General features: G+C 42.5%; 1 protein-coding gene across 2 annotated transcripts in view; it reads right to left on the reverse strand.

The window, feature by feature from the left end:
* The window catches only part of cntnap2a (contactin associated protein 2a), a 1,620,024-nt gene that overhangs the window by 1,186,489 nt on the left and 412,194 nt on the right, over window positions 1-21,341 (reverse strand). The window lies entirely within an intron of this gene.

Raw genomic sequence — 21,341 nt, forward strand, 5'->3', positions numbered from 1 at the left:
CCAGTCTATATTAGGATAGTTGAAGTTTCCAGTTATCACCACTCTATAGCTTTTGCATTAAGGGAGCAGCGATCATAATATCATAAGGTTTAGAGTAGCTATGGAAAAGGACAGGGACCACTCTAAGTAAAAATACTCAATTGGAGAAGGGCCAATATCAATGGGATAAGAACTGATCTGGTCCAGGTAAATTGGAATCAAAGATTGGCAGGCAAAACTAACTGAACAATAGGCAGCCTTTAAAGAGGAGATGGTTCGGGTATAGTCTAGGCACATTCCCACGAGGCAGAAAGGTAGGGCAACTAAAGCCAGAGCTCCCTGGATGACAAAAGAGATAGTGAGTAAGATGAAATGGAAAAAAGGGGCGTATGACAAATGTCAGGTTGATAACACAAATGAGAACCAGGCAGAATATAGAAAGTCCAGAGGGGAAGTGAAAAAGGAAAAAAAGAGGAGCAAAGAGAGAGTATGAGAATAGACTGGCGGCCAACATAAAAGTGAATCCAAAAGTCTTCGACAGGCATGTAAACAGTAAACGGGTAGTAAGAGGAGGGGTGGGGCCAATTAGGGACCATAAAGGAGATCTACTCATGGAGGCAGAAGGGATGGCCAAGGTACTAAATGAATACTTTATATCTGACTTTAACAAGGAAGAAGAAGCTGCACAGTCTCAGTAAAGGAAGATATGGTTGAGATACTGGATGGGCTAAAAATTGAGAAAGAAGAGATACTTGAAAGACTAGCTGTATCTAAAGTAGATAAGTCACACGGTCCACATGGGATGCATCCTAGGTTGCTGAGGGAAGTAAAGGTGGAAATTGTGGAGGTACTGGCCATAATCTTCCAAACATCCTTAGATACAGGGTGGTGCCAGAGGACTGGAGAACTGCAAATGTTACACCCTTGTTCAAAAAAGGGTGTAAGGATAAATCCAGCCACTATTGGCCAGTCAGTTTAACCTCAGCGGTGGGGAAACTTTTAGAAACGATAATCTGGGACAGAATTAAAAGTCACTTGGACGAGTGTGGATTGATTAGGGAAAGCCAGCACGGATTACTTAAAGGCAAATCGTGTTTAACTAACCTGATAGAGTTTTTTGAGGTAACAGAGAGGGTAGATGACAGCAATGGAATTGATATGGTGGAAATGGACTTTCAAAAGTCATTTGATAAATGAACCCCAGTGCTTGATTTGCTTTTTTTATGGCCTTATTATCCTGCATTGCTACTTTTAGTGATTTGTGTATCTGCACCCCAAGATCCCTTTGCTCCTCTACCCCATTCAGACTCTCATTGTCCTAGCAGTATGTGGCCTCCTTATTCTTCCTACCAAAATGCATCACCTCACACTTATCTGTATTGAAATTTATTTGCCAATTACACGCCCATTCTGCAAGTTTATTAGAATTAGAGAAAGGAAGGAAGCCATGTGGCCCATCGAGTCCGTGCCAGCTCTATGCAAGAGCAATCCAACTCATCCCACTCCCCTGCCTTTTCCCCATAGCCCTGCAATATTTTTCCTTTCAAGTACTTATCCAGTTCCCTTTTGAAAGCCACGATTGAATCTGCCACCACCACCTCCCCGCCCCGGCAGTGCATTCCAGATCGTAACCACTCACTGTGTTAAAAAGCTTATCCTCATGTCACCTTTGGTTCTTTTGCCAATCACCTTAAATCTATGTATTCCCACCAGCGAGGTTAAACTGACCTTTCACACTTTGACGCATTCCTCCTTTGTGTTAACTGCACACCCCAATTTGGTGTCATCCACAAATTTTGAAACTCTACTTCCGATTCCCAAATTCAAATCATTAGTGTAAATTATGAGCAACAGCGGTCCCAGCACCAATCCCTGTGGAACACCACTTCCCACCTTTTGCCAGTCTGAGTAGCTACTCTTAATCCCTACTCTCTGTTTTGTAGCCAACATGCAATCCGTTCTGCTACATGTCCCTTGACTCCACATGCTCTGATCTTAGTCATAAGTCTACAATGTGGTACCTTATCGAAGGCATTTTGAAAATCCAAATATATTACACCTACTACATTACCCTTGTCTACTCTTTCTGTTACTTCTTCAAAGAATTCAATAAGGTTGGTCAAGCATGACTTTCCCTTCTGAAATCTGTGCGATCTATTCTTTATTAAATTTTTGTTTTCTAAATGTTTTTCTATTAAATCGTTGCATACACATTCCATTTTCTTTTCTACCACCAGCGTTAAGCTAGCTGGTCTATAGTTGCCTGGATTTGTTCTATATCCCTTTTTAAATATGGGAACAACATTAGCTGACCACCAGTCCTCTAGCAACTATTCCCTTTTCCAATGAATTTTTATATATATGTATTCGTGCCTTTGCTATCTCTTCCCTAACTTCTTTTAATATTTGTGGATGCAATCATCTCTAAGTTTGATTAGTTTATTAATTACCTCCCCTCTTTCTATCTTAAATGTCTTTTTATCTTTTTTGATCTCTTCTTCTAATGTCATGCCCACCTTGTTTGTCTCCTTGAGGCAAAGTAGCTGTTCAATATTTCTACCATTTCACTGTCATTACCTGTGAGTTTATCTTGTGTATCACTGAGTGGCCCTATCCCGATTTTTCATTTGTAATTTATGTGTCTGTAGAATACTTTACTATTTCTTTTTATATTCCATGATAATTTAATTTCGTAGTTCTTCTGTGCTTTTCTAATTGTTTTTTTGACATCCTTCCTAACCTCTTTGTATTCCCTTTTGTCATCCTCACATTTATTGTCTATGTACTTGGTGTATGCTTTTTTCTTTAGTTTCAATTTTACCCTTACCTCTTTATTCATCCATGGTGTTTATTGGCTAGTTTGTTCTTGCATTTTATAGGAATAGATTTCTCCTGTGCTCTATTGATCACCGTTTTAGATATTTCCCACTGCTGTTCCATCACTTTGTCTGTCAACATTTCTTTCGAGTTTACCTTCCCTAGTTCCACTCTCATTCCCTCAAAATTAGCTTTTTTCCAAACTATCACTTTGGTCTCAGTCTTATTTTGGTCTTTCTCAATCATTATTTTAAACCTTATTACATTATCATCACTGTTGACTAGTTGTTCTCCTACGCTTATTTCTCTAATCTGCTCTGGTTCATTTCCCCTTACGAGATACAGCAGTGATTGCTCTCTTGTTGGGCTTCTCACATAATGGGTAAGAAAGGAGTCCTGTACACACTGTAAAAACTCAATTCCCCTTGCCAGTTTATTTGGGGGTAGTTGAAATCTCCTATGATTATTATTGAATGTTTTTTACTCATTCCATAGATTTTTTTTTAATTCGTTCATGGGATGTGGGCGTTGCTGGCAAGGCCGGCATTTATTGCCCATCCCTAATTGCCCTTGAGAAGGTAGTGGTGAGCCGCCTTCTTGAACCGCTGCAGTCCGTGTGGTGACGGTTCTCCCACAGTGCTGTTAGGAAGGGAGTTCCAGGATTTTGACCCAGTGACGATGAAGGAACGGCGATATATTTCCAAGTCGGGATGGTGTGTGACTTGGAGGGGAACGTGCAGGTGGTGTTGTTCCCATGTGCCTGCTGCTCTTGTCCTTCTAGGTGGTAGAGGTCGCGGGTTTGGGAGGTGCTGTCGAAGAAACCTTGGCGAGTTGCTGCAGTGCATCCTGTGGATGGTACACACTGCAGCAACAGTGCGCCGGTGGTGAAGGGAGTGAATTTTTAGGGTGGTGGATGGGGTGCCAATCAAGCGGGCTGCTTTATCTTGGATGGTGTTGAGCTTCTTGAGTGTTGTTGGAGCTGCACTCATCCAAGCAAGGGGAGAGTATTCCATCACTCCTGACTTGTGCCTTGTAGATGGTGGAAAGGCTTTGGGGAGTCAGGAGGTGAGACACTCGCCGCAGAATACCCAGCCTCTGGCCTGCTCTCGTAGCCACAGTATTTATATGGCTGGTCCAGTTAAGTTTCTGGTCAATGGTGTCCACTAGAATGTTGATGGTGGGGGATTCGGCGATGGTAATGCCATTGAATGTCAAGGGGAGGTGGTTAGACTCTCTCTTGTTGGAGATGGTCATTGCCTGGCACTTGTCTGGCGCGAATGTTACTTGCCACTTATGAGCCCAAGCCTGGTTGTTATCCAGGTCTTGCTGCATGCGGGCTCGGACTGCTTCATTATTTGATGGGTTGCGAATGGAACTGAACACTGTGCAATCATCAGCGAACATCCCCATTTCTGACCAAGGTCATTGAAGAAGCAGCTGAAGATGGTTGGGCCTAGGACACTGCCTTGAGGAACTCCTGCAGCAATGTCCTGGGGCTGAGATGATTGGCCTCCAACAACCACTACCATCTTCCTTTGCGCTAGGTATGACTCCAGCCACTGGAGAGTTTTCCTCCTGATTCCCATTGACTTCAATTTTACTAGGGCTCCTTGGTGCCACACTCGATCAAATGCTGCCTTGATGTCAAGGGCAGTCACTCTCACCTCACTTCTGGAATTCAGCTCTTTTGTCCATGTTTGGACCAAGGCTGTAATGAGGCCTGGAGCCGAGTGGTCCTGACGGAACCCAAACTAAGCATCGGTGAGCAGGTTATTGGTGAGTAAGTGCCGCTTGATAGCACTGTCGACGACACCTTTCATCACTTTGATGATGATTGAGAGTAGACTGATGGGGCGGTAATTGGCCGGATTGGATTTGTCCTGCTGTTTGTGGACAGGACATACCTGGGCAATTTTCCACATTGTCGGTTAGATGCCAGTGTTGTAGCTGTACTGGAACAGCTTGGCGAGAGGCGCAGCTAGTTCTGGAGCACAAGTCTTCAGCACTACAGCTGGGATGTTGTCGGGGCCCATAGCCTTTGCTGTATCCAGTGCACTCAGCCGTTTCTTGATATCACGTGGAGTGAATCGAATTGGCCGAAGACTGGCTTCTGTGGTGGTGGGGATATCGGGTGGAGGCCGAGATGGATCATCCACTCGGCACTTCTGGCTGAAGATGGTTGCAAACGCTTCAGCCTTGTCTTTTGCACTCACGTGCTGGACTCCGCCATCATTGACGATGGGGATGTTTGCAGAGCCTCCTCCCGTTAGTTGTTTAATTGTCCACCACCATTCACGACTGGATGTGGCAGGACTGCAGAGCTTTGATCTGATCCGTTGGTTGTGTAATCGCTTAGCTCTCTCTATAGCATGTTGCTTCTGCTGTTTAGCACGCATGTAGTCCTGAGTTGTAGCTTCACCAGGTTGGCAACTCAATTTTAGGTACGCCTGGTGCTGCTTCTGGCATGCTCTTCTACACTCCTCCTTGAACCAGGGCTGATCTCCTGGCTTGTTGGTAATGATAGAGTGAGGAATATGCCGGGCCATGAGGTTACAGATTGTGCTGGAATACAATTCTGCTGCTGCTGATGGCCCACAATGCCTCATGGATGCCCAGTTTTGAGCTGCTAGATCTGTTCTGAATCTATCCCATTTAGCAAGGTGATAGTGCCACACAACACGTTGGATGGTGTCCTCAGTGCGAAGACGGGACTTCATCTCCAAGAGGACTGTGCGGTGGTCACTCCTACCAATACTGTCATGGACAGATGCATTTGCGACAGGTAGATTGGTGAGGACGAGGTGAAGTAGGTTTTTCCCTCGTGTTGGTTCACTCACCACCTGCCGCAGGCCCAGTCTGGCAGCTATGTCCTTCAGGACTCGGCCAGCTCGGTCAGTCGTGGTGCTACCGAGCCACTCTTTGTGATGGACATTTTAGTCCCCCACCTAGAGTACGTTTTGTGCCCTTGCTGCCCTCAGTGCTTCTCAACATGGAGGAGTACTGATTCATCAGCTGAGGGAGGACGGTAGGTGGTAATCAGCAGGAGGTTTCCTTGCCCATGTTTGACTTGATGCCATGAGATTTCATGGGGTCCAGAGTCAATGTTGAGGACTCCCAGGGCCACTCCCTCCTGACTGTATATCACTGTACCGCCACCTCTGGTGGGTCTGTCCTGTCGGTGGGACAGGACATAGCCAGGGATGGTGATGGAAGAGTCTGGGACATTGGCTGAAAGGTATGATTCTGTGAGTATGGCTATGTCAGGCTGTTGCTTGACTGGTCTGTGGGACAGCTCTCCCAATTTTGGCACAAGTCCCCAGATGTTAGTAAGGAGGACCTTGCCGTTGTCGTGTCCAGTGCCTAGTGGTCCGATGCCGGGTGGTCCGTCCGGTTTTATTCTTATTACGACTTTTCGTGGCGAGATTTTACGACAATCCGGTAGTTTCATGGTCACCATTACTGATACTGGTATTTTAATTCCAGATTTTTTATTTAATTAATTGAATTTAATTAATTAATTGAATTTTAAATTCGCCAGCTGCCGTGGCGGGATTTGAACTCATGACTCCAGATTTTAGTCCAGCCTCTGGATTATTAGTCCAGTAACATAACCACTCTGCCACCGTACCCTAAACAAAACGGGGAAACTGGAGGCAATAATTCCTAGCGAGGAGCTAGATGAAGTAGGGATAACTGAAACATGGCTTTGTAAGGAACATGACTGGTCGTTCAATATTGCAGGATATAACGTATTTAGAAAGGATAGGGAAGGAAGGTAGGAGTCGTTGTAATAATTAGGGACAACATAATTGCCTACATATTTCTTCCTCCACTTCCCTTCCACTATTAGGTGGTCTGTAGAATATACCTATTGATGTGATTGATCCCTTCTAATCCTTTATCTCAATCCATATGGATTTTGTTTCTATCATAATGTTACTTATGTCCCTTTTTTCTATTTTCTGTTACTTATTGCCATTATGTTGTCCCTAATTATTACAACGACTCCTACCTTCCTTCCCTATCCTTTCTAAATACGTTATATCCTGCAATATTTAACTACCAGTCATGTTCCTTATGAAGCCATGTTTCAGTTATCCCTACTTCATCTAGCTCCTCGCTAGGAATTATTGCCTCCAATTTCCCCGTTTGTTTCGGATGCTGTGCACATTGCTGTACGGGCAATTTAATTTGTTTTTAATAATTGTTCCCCTTGCTTTCTTTTTAATAGTCATTTTGTAGTTATGTTCCATAACTATTGATTCCCTGACCGTCTATGTTACCCTTATTCCTTACCTTGGTGTGACCTTTACTCTCATCTCCTATTTCTTTTATCTTCAGACTTATGTTATCCTCACCAGATCCCTCCCCCCGTCTTACTAGTTTAAAGTCCTATCAACTGCCCTATTTATCCTTTCCGCTGGGACACTGGTCCCATTCCAGTTCAGGTGGAGCCCATCCCAGTTCTTCATGTCCCAGTGTCCCATGAAATGGAACCCCTCCTTCCCACACCATGCATTTACCTTCCTGATCTGTCTATCCCTCCGCACGTGGCTCGGGTAGTAATCCCGAGATTACCACCCTTGAGGTCCTTTTTTTAAAAATTTACTTCCTAACTCCTGATATTCTCTTAGCAGGACCCTATGTCATTTTCTTCCCTATGTCATTGGTCCTAACTTGGACTGAATCTTCACCCTCCCATTCCAAGTTCCTCTCCAGTTTCTCCTTACCCTTGTGGTAAATGGTTTTAATTGTAACACTTGAAAAGCAGTATTACTGGAAAGGACACAATACAAGGCTGACAATTCCAGGAAGAAGCACTTCATAGGTCTCTCTCTATTACTGAAGATCTTTGATTTCTTTGTTCTTTTCTCCCCTGTAGATTAAATAGTTAATGAAAATTTCAGTCTGTCAGCAATCTTGTTTCAAGATGAGACTATTAATCTTCTATTATAGGATTAATTTCAACTAGTTTTTGAAATGATGAAATGAATGATTGTAGGGCACAAAATTGGTTCACTTTCTTCGTGGAAAGTAATAGAGCATCATTTTAATTAACTCTATTATCCTAATGAGAAGCGCTTCTAAAGGCTGGTGCAACTTAATGAGGAGCTGTCCTAATGGCTGGTGAAATATCTACGTGATTAACGAGTCTGTCCTTGTGTCTATATGTGACACACTAACTTAATGGATAAGATGTGCAATACAAACACTTATTTCTCACAAAACTTAGTTTTATCTTTTTCCTTATTTTCCTTCCCAACAAACACGAACATGTTACTTGCTCATTGTCAAATGTCAACATGGGCACCAGAGCATCAATGTGGCTGAGGAGAATGCTGCACGTAAACTGTAATGGTCAGTGAATGTGATTATTTTTGGGGATGGTTTATCGATTCAGCCAACTAAAATTACTGCAGCACTATAATGATTTATTTCTCACAAGACTAAAATGTGCAGCAGTATCAGCAATGAATGTAATAAAAATACACAGCACCTCTTTTGGTAGGTTATCACAATTATGGTATAACCAAGTAAGCTGTTTATATGATTAAGCATGCCTAATCAGATATTGAATTATTAGTTTGTGTTATTAAAGTTTCTTTATGAGTGAAATAAATTACATTTCTATTCAGTAATCTGAATTTTTGCATATGTATAATTAATACTTTGTTACTTTTGAAAGTCTATTTATTAATGAAAATTAGTACAAGTACAGAGATTGATCTAACAGTCCTAAATAAGCTATGTGAGTTGCCATTCAACTCTCTCGCCCATGTTGCAAATCCCCACAGGAATGAAAAATGAAACTTAAAAGTCTTCTTTAGCCAAAATTTAAATGTATTGCAGAGTCAGAATTAGGGATCAATGACCCAGTGAGAACAGATGAGAAAGGGTGGGAAAGAGAGCTGAACTCCACACGACTGTAAGACTGGCAAAAGAAAAATCTTTGTTTTGTGGATAGGACACACTGAAGATCATTTCCCCTCGACTAAGTTAACCCTAGCGTAGACAAATTTTGCTGTCAAAAACATTTATCGCACCAAACACAATTGTGCACATAAGCATAACTGTGCCATTAACTACCATTGAATCTTACTCTGTACATTAATGTAGCAAAGTATACTGAAAGACATTTCACCATGGCAACAGCAACACCTTAGATAATATTTCTTTTCAAACAACACTACCATTCCCATCCGATCCAACTGTAAATACACAGCAGTCAACTCAGTTGCTCTGCACAGGAAATTGCATTGCAAACTCTATTGACACAGTAAATAAATTACTGACATCTTGTGCTGAAGTAAAACTACTGAATGTCCTCATCAGTAAAACCCTTTTCAATCTCTTGTTATCTACCAGAAAGTCAGTACACCTGTGACATTTTCCTAATATAAGCATCATTTTCAAAATGCCAGCATGTTCTTCTGCGATGGAAAACAATTGATAGAAAGTTAATAAAGTGGTCTGCATATCGGGTGTAAATGTGTGCTAATGCACTGACATTTAAGCATAATCAAGTCAGTAATATTTCCATGCTGCTGACTTCCAAGGAAGTCTTACTACAATTGTACAGGGCTTTAGTGAGGCCTCACCTGGAGTACTGCATATAGTTTGGGTCTCCTTATCTAAGGATGGATATACTTGCCTTGGAGACAGTACAACGAAGGTTCACTGGATTAATTCCTGGGATGAGAGGGTTGTCCTATGAAGAGAGGTTGAGTAGAATGGGTCTATACTGTCTGGAGTTTAGAAGAATGAGAGGTGATCTCATTGAAACACATATGAGGGGGCTTGACAGAGTAGATGCTGAGAGATTGTTTCCCCTGGCTAGAAAGTCTAGAACTAGGGAGCACAGTTGCAAGATAAGGGGTCGGCCATTCAAGACTGAGATGAGCAGGAATTTCTTCATGCAGAGGATCGCGAATCTTTGGAATTCTCTACCCCTGAGGGCTGTGGATGCTCAGTCATTGAATATATTCAAAGCTGAGATGAATAGATTTTTGGACTCTAGGGAATCAAGGGATATGGGGATCGGGTGGGAAAATGGAGTTGAGGTTGAAGATCAACCATGATCTGATTGAATGGCGGAGCAGGCTCGAGTGGCCTAATCCTGCTCCTATTCCTTATGTTCTTCTGCACAATAATATTACAGGGTTCTCCAATATTACTAGATTAGGAAACTGTTCCATAGTATATTATTACAATTTTTGACAGGCTAACTTTATTGATGTGTGAACAAAATTTCAAGCTACATTTTGGGCCTTATTCTATCTCGCTGAAACAACTTAAGCCCATAATCGCACCTCCCTGCTTTCTGAGCTGCCTTGTCTACAAATCTTTTTAGGATAGATGAATTGGGCAAATTGCAACTAGGCATCTACTCATGTCTTGAACTCAGTTAGGTGGTATTAGGTAATGATTGTCCTATCCCCATGGTAATATGGCTCGGATAGGGGCTCAGCTAGTACATGGCACCATGCATTAATCTTCTAATAGACTGGACCACCGTGCTACCTATAATTCCTAAAATTATTCTCTTGGACCAATCTTGTGGTGCAGTGCACTGGACTATCAAAGTGGAGATATACATCTGCAGTGTCTGACATATTTGAGTGCTCAATCCCAGCTGTGCTATTACAGACTCATCAAGCCACTTGCAGAGGGGCAGACAATGAAAACAAAGGAGGGATGGAAAAGTGACGAGTGTTACTCCAGCCACACTCTCATCTATTCTAGTGGACAATGTGACAACACTGGCAGAGGGCTAAGAACACAATATCTATCCTCTTAATCACAAATGGCGCATGTTGCAGGGAGGCCATTACAAAGGAGAAGGATAGAAAATATTGAAGTTTAACTGTTTCCTCAAAGATAAAAAGCTACATTATTTGGTCTCACAGACTGTCCACTATTTTCAGCCAACAAGCAAGCAGGTGGATTGCTCCCAGATTTCTATCAACGCCACCTTAAAATTGGATTCGCGAAGTGTGCATAAGCAACCTGGCATTACCAATCATTCATTGTTAAGGAATCACCTAACCTCCACTGTGTGCCTTCCTTGACAGCAAAGTAGAGATTGGGAAACCACCATGGAGTCAATAATAAGCATGAACCCAGGTCTGACTGTGACATGGCACAATTGCACCACCGAGGCAGGCTTACTTTTTGCTCCGTTTTCAGAAAAAAAATGATTTGCTACCTAAGATACTCTCCTCAAACCCGGCTTGGTAGAGAGAGAAAGATAATTAAAATTACCTTAAAATTAGAGCTAGGCCATTTAGGGGAGATATCAGGATGCACTTCTTCTTAAAAAGGGTAGTGAAAATCTGGAACTCGCTCCCCCAAAAAGCTTTTGAGGCTCGGTCAATTGAAAATTTTAAAACTGAGAGTGATAGATTTTTGTTAAGCAAGGGTATTAAGGGTTACGGAACCAAGGCGGGCAAGTGGAGTTAAGATACAGACCACTCATGATCTAATTGAATGGCAGAACAGGCTTGAGCAGCTGAATGGCTTACTCCTATGTTATTTATGGAAACAAAATCAACTCAATTCAAAAAGTTAATTGAAACAACCTATTTAAAAATATAGGTAAAGAATAGCACTTTTCAAAATTTAGAATGGCAAACTCTGAGATACTATTTGGCACATTTCAGACTGGGGTGGCATTTTGCCACAGTCCAACAGTTTTCTCACATATGGCACTGACAAATGTGAGTATATTGCTTGGCAGGATTTTGTGTCACGTAACAACTTGGAAGTCATCAATGATAGCAAATATTTCATTTAAAAAAACAGGACAATTCAGGAATAAATCTTTGTGCAGACTCGCTACCACAGGTTTTCATCTATAAATCATGCATTTTTTTTAAAAATGCAAAATAAAATGGCCTAAATACAAGTGAGTAAATAATATGAAGGATCATTTTATAAAAGTGTTCTCAATGTGAAGTCTCTCCCACCTGGAGCAGTTGTTGGGACCTTGGGCACCTACGTCCATTAAAATTGTGCGGAGCGGCATGTCCGAATTCCCAATATGTGCTGCCAGCAGGTGAGGCTCTTGTGCCAGGAGCATGAATTTGTAAAATTCCCCCTATGGTATTTAGATGAATTAAAATATCTTTCAACATTATCAATGTGAAGTCACATGCTTTGGTATTCATTTGAATTTGCAATACCTAATGCGAATTATCATTATGGTGCAATGCTCAATGACTTTCGATTAGGAATATTATAGAAATATGGCCATTAGCATGTTTTGATAGGCACTTTCACTGAACCTGTTCTGGTTTCCAACTCATTTTATTCCAAACTGAAGAAAGGTCATCAAAAAAACTGATTAAATCAGTGCAATCCATCAATATTTATTCAACACACCATTCACAATTTCATTTTCTCCCCTCAGGTTTTCCATCATCTTCCTCAAAAGTATAAGATATGCTTTTACAAGGAGGGTTATCTCATTTTGTTTTATAAACTGAAGTGTAACTGCAGAACATGATTGGTGCCATAAGAAAAGCACACATCATGAGACAAACCTATAATGGATGTTTGTTCCTCTGGTTGTCTGATTTGTTTACCTTATATTTTTTAAACTGAGAAACCTAGACAAAGGTCATTGGCCCAGAGCACAGGGCCCCACAACAGGAGATGAGGGAAATCAAGAAGTCGTGACCAGTTGCTATCCAGCTTGGGCTTTAAAATTCTATTAATTGTAGGAGGAAGGGAAGACTGAGATCGGAAAGGAGATCCATAGTTTTGAGGTCCTGGAAAAGAATAAATTGGAATAGATGGTATGCTTTGACATAAAAAAGATGCAGGAAGAAGGAACAGATGGCATATTTGGACTTAAGAGGAATGTTAGAAGAGCCATGGCCATAATAATGGTAATAAAATAAAGAGAGAAAAGAAAGGAAGAGAGGCAGAGGCTGGAGGTATATCACAGAGTCCAAGGGACAGACAAATCAATATTTGATATATTTAATATTATATGTGGATTATAAACACAAGTGACAAATTAGGAAGTGGGTCAAGTGGAGCAAATGTCAGTGGGGGAACATTTAGGGAACAGTGATCATAGTATCATAAGATTTAGATTAATTATGGAAAAAGACAAGCAGTAATCTAGCACAAAAATACTTAATTGGAGGAGGACAAATTTCAGAGGGTTGAGAACGCATTTGGCCCGAGTAAATTGGAATCAAAGATTGGCAAGCAAAACTGTAATTGAACAATGGGTGGCTTTTGAAGAGGAGATGGTTTGGGTACAGTCTTGGTACATTCCCACGAAGGGGAAAGGCAGGACAACCAAAGCCAGAGCTCCCTGGATGATGAAAGGGTTAGATAGTAAAATGAAGCAGAAAAAGGGAGGTATGACAGGTGTCAGGTTGATAATACAAGTGAGAACCAGTCTGAATATAGAAAGTACAGAGGAAAAGTGAAAAAGGAAATAAGAGGGGCAACAAAAGAGTATGAGAATAGACTGGTGGCAAACATATAAGCATATAAATAGTAAACGGATAGTAAGAGGATGGGTGGGACCGATTAGGAACCAAAAAGGAGATCGACGCATGGAGACAGAGGGCATGGCTGAGGTACTAAATGAGTACTTTGCATCTGTCTTTACCAAGGAAGAAGATGCTGCCAAAGTTTCAGTAAAAGAGGAGGCAGTTGAGCTACTGGATGGGAAAAAAAATTGATAAAGAGGAGGTACTAGAAAGGCTGGCTACATTTAAAGTAGATAAGTCACTCGGTCCGGATGGGATGCATCCTAGGTTGCTGAGGGAAGTAAGGGTGGAAATTGCAGAAGTTCTGGCCATAATCTTCGAATCCTCTTCAGATATGGGGGAGGTGCCAGAGGACTGGAGAACTGCAAATGTTACACCCTTGTTCAAAAAAGGGTGCAAGGATAAACCCGGTAACAACAGGCCAGACAGTTTAACTTCGCTGGTAGGGAGACCATTTAGAAACGATAATCTGGGACAAAATTAACAGTCACTTGGACAAGTGTGGATTAATAAAGGAAAGCCAACACAGATTTGTGAAAGGCAAATGAGGTAACAAAGAGGGTTGATAAGGGCAATGTGGTTGATGTTGTGAATATGGTCTTTCAAAAGGCGTTTGACAAAGTGCGACATAATAAGCTTGTCAACAAAATTGAAGCCTACGGAATAAAAGGGGCAGTGGCAGCATGGCTATGAAATTGGTTTCGAGACAGAAAACAGAGAGTAGTGGTAAACGGTTGTTTTTCAGACTGGAGGAAGGTAAACAGTGGTGTTCCCCAGGGGCTACTGAGACCACTGCTTTTCTTGATATATATTAATGATTTGGACTTGGGTGTCCAGGGCACAAATTCAAAATCTGCAGATGACACAAAACTTGCAAGTTTAGTAAACAGTGAGGAGGATAGTAATAAACTTCAAGAGGACATAGACAGGCTGGTGGAATGGGTGGACACATGGGGCCCGATATTAGGAGGACGGTGGGTTCGCAGCGGGGGGTCGACTGGGCACGTGGGTAACGCGCCCAGTGAAATCGGGGTGCTCCGCACGGGATCGCAGGCTAATTGGAGCCACTTACCTGTACTTCCAGGTTTCCCGCTGGAAAGCTGCGCAGCGGACGGACTGCGCATGCGCAGCATAGGCTGTCAGCTGGAGGAGCCCTATTTAAAGGGGCAGTCCTCCACTGACTGATGCTGCAGAAAATAGGAAAAATTACAACATGGAGCAACCCAGGGGGAAGGCTGCTCCCAGGTTAATGATGCCTCACTCCAGGTATTATTGGATGGGGTGAGGAGGAAGGGGAGGACAGAGATATTCCCCCCAGCAGGCGGGAGGAAGCGGCCTGCCTCTGCCACCAAGAAAGCCTGGCTCGAGGTGGCAGAGGTGGTCACCTGCACCACCAACATATCACGCACCTGCATTGTGCAGGAGACGCTGCAATGACCTAAGTAGGTCAGCCAAAATGAGTACACTTACTCATTCCCCTACACTCCGTCTGCCACATCACTGCCCCCGCCCCACATCTCCTTCTACACTGCCAACACTACTCTATCACATCACTCCTCATACCCACTCAAAGCTCATCCTCATCTACCCTGCACTTACTCACCTCGCCAGTACTCATCCCGCCACTACCACTCAACCCAATCCTCATACAATCTCATGGCTCTATCTCATACTCACCCTCTCATGCATCTCTTTCACGGTCAGCCTCACTCAACCTGCCACTACCTGTGCTGCAGCCACAGGGCATGCATCACATATGTGCAGTAGGAAGCGTAAGGCAAACGTGTCGTGAGCATGAATGGGATGCACAAGGGTGTTTGAGGGTTTGTCATGGTTTTTACTTATATTTAATTTCTGATCAACTCACATTACATATTATATTGGCACCACTACTGCCACGTCTTTGTGAATCTTGTCTGGTTTGTGCAATAATGCCCTTTCCTGAGGATCACTATGAAGACCCCAACTGATGCCACCCATTGCGTCACTGCAGAGTGGGTGTAGGTGTATTTGCAGGGCTTTTTTGTGCAGACGACCTGAGAGACGTCGGCGATGTCCCCGGTGGCACCCTGGAAGGATGTGGAGGAGAAGTTGTTGAGGGCAGTGGTGACTTTGACAGCGACAGGTAAGAAGATGGTGCTCGGGCCAGCCGGGAGCAGCTCGGCATGAAGGAGGCTGCAGAAGTCCATGACTACATGTCGAGTGACTCTGAGCCTCCGTATGCACTGCTGCTCAGAGAGGTCCAGGAAGCTGAGCCTCGGTCTGTAGACCCTGTGGCGAGGGTAGTGCCTTCTGCGACGCATCTCACTCTGCCATTGCCCTCCCTCCTGCTGTGCAGGTGGATGTGTCACAGCATTGTGTTGTGGGGCTCCACATGTCAGAGATTGACAGCGTGGCCGGCGAGGCTGGTGATGCTGTTCGTTGTCCGAGGAGGTCATGACTGCAGCTACGGCGGCCCCCATCCGGAAGATGTACATCTGAGGGGGTCCGCAAGGTAGTTAGGGTAAGTGTGCAAGTTGGTGAATTTTGTTGTTAGGAGGAGGGTGGTGGAGGCCAAACTTTGTCCAAAGTGACAGAGTGGCCTCCTGCAATGAGTGAGGGTCTCCCCCCCACACCTGTCAAATGGACCTTTGCAGCTGCCACAGGCTGATGGCTGCAACACGTCCATTTGAACTGGGAGTGTTTCCCCCAGTACAGGAAACAGTCCCAGTTGTTTGCAAAATCCCACCCCTCCTAAAATGTCATGTTAATCAGGTCTCTAAACGACCTGAAATACCTTAATGATTACCTTAAGTGGCACCCCGCCGACTTTAATTGCCGGCTGGAGTCCCACATGCGGGGGCTGCGCACGCATGTCAGCGCGTCACTGGGGAACCCGGAAGTGGGCGGGTTGGAGCCGGGCTCCAGACTTGCCCCGGGAATCCCCGATTTTCGCAGCCCCCCCCGCCACAAAGCCACCCGCTCGGGGGTGCGAAAATCAAGCCCATGGAAGATGAAATTTAATGCAGAGAAGTGCGAAGTGATGCATTGTGGCAGGAAGAATGAGGAGAGGCAATATAAAGTATATGGTACAATTCTAAAGGAGGTGCACGAACAGAGAGAACTGGGGGTATATGTACATAAATCTTTGAAGGTGGCAGGACAGGTTGAGAAAGCAGTTAAAAAAGCATCGGGGATCCTGGGCTTTATAAATAGAGGCATAGACTACAAAAGCAAGGAAGTTACATTGAACCTTTATAAAACACTGGTTCAGCCACAGCAGGAATATTGCGTTCGATTCTGGGCACCGCACTTTAGGAAGGATGTGAAGGCCTTAGAGAGGGTGCAGAAGAGATTTACTCGAATGGTTCCAGGGATGAGGGACTTCAGATACGTGGATAAACTCGAGAAGCTGACGCTGTTCCCCTTGGAGCAGAGAAGGTTAAGAGAAGATTTGATAGAAGTGTTCAAAATCACGAAGGATTTACATAAAGTAAATAAAGAGAAACTGTTTACGTTGGCAGAAGGGTTGAGAACCAGAGGACATAGATTTAAGGTGATTGGCAAAAGAACCAAAGGCGCCATGAGGATAAACTTTTTTATGCAGCGAGTAGTTATGATCTGGAATGTGCTGAAAGGGTGTGGAAGCAGATTCAATCATGGCTTTCAAAAAGGAACTGGATAAATAATTGAAGGGAAAAAATTTGCAGGGCTACGTGGAAAGAGCGGGGGAATGGGATTAACATCTGTGCTGTAAACATTCTATGATTCTATGAAAGCCTCCTGATACATCATACGTCAAACTAAATACAGACAATGGCTCGAATTGTTTCAGAATAGTAAGCCTTCAAAAGCTGCACCTGAATGATAAAGGGGGACTATGTGGACTCAAGGCTAAATATTTCATGAGGGGAAATTTGGAGCTAATAAGTAATGTTATGCCTCAGGCATGAGTAAAGAGATCAAAGTGACAATACTCTCTTGGATGAAAAAACATGAACAAAGAAACTTAGTAATGAACATCCTGCACCATTTTGCTGAATTCAAAACAGATCGAATGACTTAAGGGCATAACCGATTTGTGCCTCATCATTAATCAAAATTGCCCTTTCAGCAGAAAGATTCTGCCTTTTGATCCTCAGATTATAAATTCAGGAAGGTGGTATGCAAACAATTCTAAGTCCATTACTGCTATTCAATCATGCTTTTTAAATGATTTCATTTAAAAAGAAAAGTATTTCCAGTCCTAACTAACTTCCCTGGTCAAGTGTAAACAATCTTACAACACCAAGTTATAGTCCAACAATTTTATTTGAAAATCACAAGCTTTTGGAGGCTTCCTCCTTCGACGAACTGGTCAAGCAGCAGCTTGCTCAACATTTTTGGCAAGGATGTGGATTGGTATTTTTATAGTATTTCTTCCCTATAGCAATTCTGATTTCAAACGACACATCTCTCTTATGGACTATTCTTTTCCCTGTCCAAATCAAATTTCTGACAGCAATAGCCTTTAATGAGGGCCAGATTGTAAAGGGAACAACTGGGTCACTTATCCTGGATCCAAAATGCCAGGGAGCCTCCAAATGTACTGAGAATGCAACGGTGACAGTTTTTATTCCCAAAATGCAGAGTGAAAGACTCTCTCTTGATCACACTGCTGTGCTTTTTGTGGAAAAATGCAATCTATACATATGCTGGTTGAGTACTGCCTTGTGCAGTAGCAGACCAACTAGATTACATTCTAGCAAGCTATGAGGATAAAGGAGAGTAGTACAATAACAGAACAAGGGAAAACGAGAAAATAAAGAATCTGAGAACCTGTAAGAATTGTAGCTGTGCGTGATGAAACCATGTGAGATATAATCTAAGATTATATTTTAGTGCAGTACTGAAGGATGTTGCATTGTTGGGAGATGCCATCTTTTCGATGAGATGTTAAACTCTGGCCATCTCTGCAAGTTCAGATGGATCTGTAAGATACGATGGTACCATTCACAGAAGATCAAGGAGTTCTCCCAGTGTTTTGGCCAACATTGCTCCTTCCACCAATTAAATCAGACCAATTAGTCATTCATTTTATTTGCTGTTTGTTGGAACCTTACTGTCCACAAACTGGCTACTACATTTCCCCACATAATCACGACTGCCCTTCAAAAGTAATGTTTCACCCAAGGTTACTGCACTTCCAAAAATTAAGTGGTGCTGCCAAGTGGCAGTACACCTCACCTCAGGACATAAAAATATAAGAAATAGGAGCCGGACTAGACCACATGCCCCTCAAGCCTGCTCCACCATTCAATCAGATCATGGCTGATCTTCGATCTCAACTCCACTTTCCTGTCCGATCCCCATATCCCTTGATTCCAGAAATCTGTCCATCTCAGCCTTGAATATATTCAACGACTCAGCATCCACAGCCCTCTAAGGTAGAGAAGTCCAAAGATTCACAACCCTCCGAGTGAAGAAGTTCCTCCTCATCTCAGTCTTAAATGGCCGACCCCTTGTCCTGCGACTATGTCTCCTAGTTCTAGACTCTCCAGCCATGGGAAACAACCTCTTAGCATTTACCCTGTCAAGCCTCCTCATAATCTTATATGTTTCAATTAAATCACCTCTCATTCTTCTAAACTCTAGAGAGTATTGGCCCATTCCACTCAACCTCGCCTCATTGGATAACCCTCTCATCCCAGGAATTAATCTAGTGAACCCTCGCTGCGCCGCCTCTAAGGCAAGTATATCCTTCCTTAGATAAGGAGACCAAAACTGTACATCGTACTCCAGGTGAGGTCTCACCAAAGCCCTGTACAATTGTAGCAAGACTTCCTTATTTTTTACTCCAACCCCCTTGCAATAAAGGCCAACATTTCATTTGCTTTCCTAATTTCTTGCTGTACTTGCATGCTAATTTGTTGCGTTTCTTGTACGAGGACACCCAAGTCTCTCTGAACACCAACATTTAATACTTTCTCACCATTTAAAAAATATTCTGTTTTTCTATTTTTCCTACCAAAGTGAATAACCTCACATTTCCCCACATTATACTCCATCTGCCTCATTCTTGCCCACTGACTTGCCAGACTCTTTGTGTCCTCCTCAAAGCTTACTTTCCCACCTAGCTTTGTATCATCAGCAAACTTGGATACATTACTCTCGGTCCCTTCATCTAAGTCATTAACATAGATTGGAATTAGCTGAGGCCCAAGCGCTGATCCTTGTAGCACTCCACTAGTTACAGCCTGCCAGCCTGAAAATGACCCGTTTATCCCTACTTTCTGTTTTCTGTCTGTTAACCACTTGAAGAGCATTGGGACATCCTGAGAATCTATCTGAGTACTATCTTTACGAGGTGATTTATTTTGGTGGACAGTGTGGGCTAATTTTTTTCCTTGGGTTTTGGCCTCTGGCTGTTCTCAATTTGTGACCTTGGGGCGGAATGGGTTTTATGAGTCCTGCAACCCCGGGTGACCTAATCCACCCCATCCAGCTGGAGGAATGGAAAAACAAAACTGCAGACTTCAATAGTTCTTGCATCAATGCTGCTACGGCGTACAGCCAACGCTATCCAGCACTTTCTTCTTAATTTAACTGGTTTAAATTATGAGGACCAGATGGTGCAGTGGTTAGAATACATACAAAGATGTGAAATGAAGAATAAACATTATTACTGCACCAATAAACCTACTCCAATATCAGGAATAGCTTTATTATTGCACAATTAACTCTAAGCTACTAAATTAAACATCTAAAATATAATTTTACATGATAATTATTCAAACACTTATTCTGTATTCACCCATCTTCCTCTTTTCTTCCCATTCTCCATTTTTTTCATTCTTACTCTTTATTTCCTAATCTAACCCTTTTAATGTTTATTTTAAATTTGTAAATATGTTTGCATACTTTTCTTTCTCTCCTTTCCTGCTCCCCATTTTTTCGGTGAAAGCAAGGTTTGTTAGCTAATTTTCCAGCCAAAAGACTAGATTTTGAAGACTGACCTACAAGCAAGTCAATCTTGGACATGAAAATTGCATCAAAATCCGGGAAATACTTTATGCCCATGAGTAAACTTGCCAACAGCTGTTGCAACCCAACAGCAAGTAAACAAGTAAAACATAACTGTGCTGCTGGAATGGTTAGGTTTCCATGTGAAAAAGAGGAAAAAATGACTGAAAAAGGGGGGAAACTAACACCTCCCCTTTTTATCTTTTTTTTCCATTGTCCTCCATAAAGGAATAACCTTTCACTTGGCCTCCCAGAGCAGCACAACAGTGATGAGGTGAGCTGCTACCCCCCGCCCCTTACTTTGCACCATCACCTCTATGTGTCCTTAGAAGCATTCCATTCTTGTTTTCTGATTTCTTATATATTTTGCCCTCCCTCCAATTTATCCTTCCCATTTTCGGCTTCATGGAGTTGAAGTTAGCTTTCCCCAATATCTGGTACATTCATTTTACTATTCTGTGATCTCAATATTGCTATCAAATCTGGTTTCATTATTGGTGCTTGGTGGACCCCACCGTTAAATTTTTCAACGTTGTGGACTCATTGCTAAATAGTAAGGCAAGTATGAGAACTTTTTGACCCTGTGTATGAACATTGTAGAAGTAGTCCTGCACTAGCTTCATAAACTGACCATTTAGAAGATTCTACTGCAAATCAGGATACATTAAATTCCTTAAAATTCTTTCGCTCTTTTGAAGAATCACCAATAATTCTATATTGATTTCCTCCTTTTTCATTAGTAGTCTGTAAGAGTTCTGTTTATGACATAGATTTCCACTGAAACCTAACAAATTATTCATCATCCAAAGCTTCCACACCTTAAATAAAGAATTTCAGATAGAACTCAAATAATTTATTGAAAAATAAACCCACCAGCCAGACTCACTTTTTTTTTAATTACCAAGTCCTATTGTGTATTTTATTTATACTCTGACTGATTTTACCTTTTTTATTTCAGTTAAATTTTAAAAATAAAGACAAAACAATGGTTTTATTTTGCGGAGACCCATCATATCAGAATGCTGCCCTGCTCTCTATAAAATACAGTAACTG

This window comes from Heptranchias perlo, chromosome 2 (assembly GCF_035084215.1).
Source record: "Heptranchias perlo isolate sHepPer1 chromosome 2, sHepPer1.hap1, whole genome shotgun sequence".
In the NCBI taxonomy this organism is placed as follows: Eukaryota; Metazoa; Chordata; class Chondrichthyes; order Hexanchiformes; family Hexanchidae; genus Heptranchias; species Heptranchias perlo.